This window comes from Octodon degus, unplaced genomic scaffold, assembly GCF_000260255.1.
Source record: "Octodon degus isolate 3935 unplaced genomic scaffold, OctDeg1.0 scaffold00288, whole genome shotgun sequence".
Taxonomy (NCBI): Eukaryota; Metazoa; Chordata; class Mammalia; order Rodentia; family Octodontidae; genus Octodon; species Octodon degus.
In genome coordinates this window covers 1,160,614-1,164,408 of record NW_004524864.1, presented here as the reverse complement: position 1 = coordinate 1,164,408, position 3,795 = coordinate 1,160,614, and the positions used below count along the sequence as shown (strand labels likewise).

The 3,795-nt window shown below is 43.2% G+C and overlaps 1 pseudogene; it reads right to left on the bottom strand.

Moving 5' to 3' along the window:
- Positions 1-509: 509 nt before the first annotated feature.
- LOC101572249 overlaps positions 510-3,795 on the bottom strand; it is a 13,863-nt pseudogene continuing 10,577 nt past the window's right edge.

Genomic DNA, 3,795 nt, shown 5'->3' with positions numbered 1-3,795 from the left:
CCCCAATTTTCTTTTTTTTCTCAGTATATGACTTTATAATTACAGAAAGCAAATACAATCCACATGCTAACACAGACAACATGACACAGCTCAGAGGAGCAGTGTGGCGTGGACACAAACAAGCCTTTCAGGGGGCTGCAGATGCGACCAGGACAGGTACTGCAGCTGTGAGCCTCCTGTGACTGTGATAAAGTGGGTGACACCAGGCTGGAGACCCCCAGCCCTGTCCCTGCACCTGTCTGCAGCACCCTGTCTGTCTTCTCACATGGGAGGTGTCACTGGACCTGATGATGCTCTGCTGAGGGCTTTGGTGCCTCCTGGATGCCTTCCTGGAGCCACCCATGGCTGCGTAATTGCTGAGAGGTCCAACAGTTTCCCAGTGAGCTGGGAGGATCCCAGGGAGGGCACAAGGCTCTGGATGTTCACAGTCTCTATCGTAGACTCACCACTCCAGAAGTCCAAGTGATTAAAAAAGGTGAAGTACCAAAGGTTCGCTGTGATCCAGCCTTCTATTCCCAATGCAGGCTTTTTGCTAAGATCTTGTTCCTTCTGACGCAGATGGGACTCAGTAGGTTGTCCTTCAGGTGGGGTGGTGGGAAGGAGCCGGTGAGCAGCAGAAACAGGGCACTCAAGCCCTGTCAGGCACCCAGGCCTGTCCCGCATGGAACTGCAGCCGCACCCAGCCCCGGGTGACTGCAGGGAGACTGCGCCCATGAACCACGCACCACTTGTCACCGCAGGCCTCTGCTGGTGGCTCTTCTGTCCCTGTCCTCCTGGCACCAGCTGCAATTCGGCCCCAGGAGGCCAGTACAGACTCAGGAGTGGCCACAGTCATCACACTTGTGTTGACCTCTTCATAGAGAGCAGGCAGCTCTTCCAAGGCAGCCAGCTGCCTCTCAGGGTCCAGGGCCACCTCAGAAAGGTTGGGTCCTATTGAAGACATCCTTCCCTCTGGACTTTCCAGGGACCTCTTCCTCTGTCTCCCTGATGCCTGGAACCTGGCCTCCTTGGGTGTGCTAGGAATATTCTTTTGCTGCAGGTAGGCGTATTCACAGAGTCGCCTGTATGCTTCCAGTTTCTGGCCTTTAGGGCTGAGCTTGAGTTGCTGGCACCAGGCTCGCAGGACGTCACGGTGTATCAGGTTGACGGGGGGCAGCTCCACCGGGAGGGGAGGAATTGCTATCTTCTTCCGGGGAGTCTGCGCTTCATGACCTTGCTCCTTCTTCTCTTTGCCATTTTCCACACATCTTTTCCTTTTCAGCCCCTTTGTGGAGGAGGAGCTTCTCGAGGTGCTGGGCTGCCGGTCCCCTCCTTGCTCTTCCGTCTACCTCCCTGGGCTGGCTCCCTCCTTGCCTCTGGTGTTCTCCATCCTGAGCAGCCCAGAAGGTGGAACTGCCAAATTTTCTGATCAAGGAAATTATGGGACCAAAGGGGAAAGTGATCGATGATGTAGAGTGTGCCTAAGGAGAGTCACATGGAGAGAAAATATTCTCTCAAGCTTTCACAGAGAGCACTTTGGTCAAGTAATGGCCATGACTCATCCACATGGCTGACACTGACAAAGGATCTGCAATCTGAGGTACAGGGTCTCAGGATAAATCCTGAAGGGATTTGACTGACCTTATCAGATCCAAAAGCTACAATTCTTGTTACATAGGTCTTTATTTTGGTCTTAACCACCCAGCAGAAAAGTATAAAAGTGAAGTACAAGAAATAAAGTCATGTTGTTATGTTGAGCTGTAAGGGACTCAGGTCAACAACTTCTGACATTGCCAGTCAAATGGAAGACCCAATACTGTTATGGACTACTGGACTATTTTGGAATATTTTGCTGAATTCACACACCTATAAAATTTAAATGATGGAACTAAAAAAAAGGGGGATATAGATGAATGATGATTTTGTATCTGTGTATTCAAAATGGTTAGGGTAGATATATAGCTACATTCTCTTAATTCAAGGAATGGAGGGATTTGTTCTAATAGTGTTTGTAAATAAGGTATCATGTCTGCATCTTGTACAACAAATAACCACTAGGAAGGCAGTATGCAATGTGTTAATTATTGAAACTGTCCTACCAATTTGATTTGAAACTGTCTCATTGCTATTTATTTCTCAATAAAATTATGGGGAAAAATTACCATATCTTTTTCATCCATTCCTCAGAAGACAGAGATTTTGGTTGCTTCCAAGATTTGACTATCACAAATTGTGCTGCTATGAACATAATCCCACTTATATCCCTATGATATGATGTTTTCAGTCCTTCTGGAAAAATTCCCATAAGGGTGATAGCTGGAATGAATGGGACTTCCAGTCTAGGTTTCTCAAGAGTCTTCACACTGGTTTCATAATGGTTGCACCAGTCTACATTCCCACCAGCAGTGGAGAAGGATTCTTTTTTTTCTGCAGCCTCTCCAACATTTGTTGTTGGGTGATTTCTTTATGATAGCCATTCTTTCTGGGGTGAGATAGTATCTCAGTGTTGTTTTAATTTGTATTTCATGAATGGCTGTTGATGTAGAGCATTTTTTCATGTGTTTATTTGCTTCTCGTATTTCTTCCTCTGAGAAGTGTGTGTTTATCTTGGATGTCCATTTTTGGATTGGGCCTTTAAATGTTGGAGCCCTAATTCTTTTTAGTTCTTTATATAGTCTAGATAGAAGACTTTTATCTGAGCGATTATTAAAGATTTTTCCAGTTTGCAGGTTGTCTTTTCACTTTGTTGTTAATTTCTATTGATGTGCAAAAACTTCTCAATAAGAGGAGATCCCAGTTGTTAATTCCTTAAAGTAATTCCCATACAGTTTGAATACTGTTCATGAACTGTTTGCCTACCCCTATGTCTTCAAGGTATCTTCCTACTTTCTCTTCCAAGAGATTTAGTGTTTCTATTTTAGTGTTTAGATCTTTAATACATTTTGATTTTAGTTTAGTGCATGGTGATAGACATGGGTCAAGTTTTTGTTTTCAGCATATAGAGAGCCAGTTTTTCCAGCACCATTTGTTAAAGAGGCTATCTTTCTTTCAGAATGCATGTTTGGACCCTTTCTTGAAGATAAGATGGCTGAGTGTGTTTGTAGTTGCATCTGCAACTTCTAATCTGTTCCACTGATCCTCAGATCTATATTTTTACTAATACAATGCTGATTTTACCACTGTAGCTTTGCAGTATAACTTCACGTTTTGGATTGTAATATATTCTGCCATGCTTTTGTTGCCCAGGATTGCCTTTGCTATTCTAGGTCTCTTCTTGCTCCAAATAAATTTTAGAAATGATTTAGCTAGGTCTATAAGGTACATTGGTGGTATTTTCATAGACATTGCATTAAATCTGTATAACAATTTTGGGAGTATGGCCATCTTCACAATGTTGGTTCTTCCCATCCAGGAGCATGGAATATCTTTCCATTTTCTGAAATCCTCTATGGTCTCACCTTTCAGAGTACTGTAATTTTCATTGAATAGATGTTTTACTTCTTTAGTTATATTAATTCCTAAGTATTTCATGTTCCACAGTGTTATTGTAAAGGGTATTGTTTCTCTACTTTTTCTCTCAGTGTGTTTGCTATCTGTATAGAGGAATGCTATTGACTTTGGGGTATTGACTGTCTCCTGCTATGCTACTGAATTTGTGTATTAATTCTAGTAGCTTCTTGGTGGAGTTTTTTAGTTCTTCCAAGTAGAGTATCATATTATCTGCAAATAATGATAGTTTAAATTCTTCTTTACCTATTCCTATTCTCTCTCTCCTCTCTCTCTCTCTCTCTCTCTCTCTCTCTCTCTCTCTCTCTC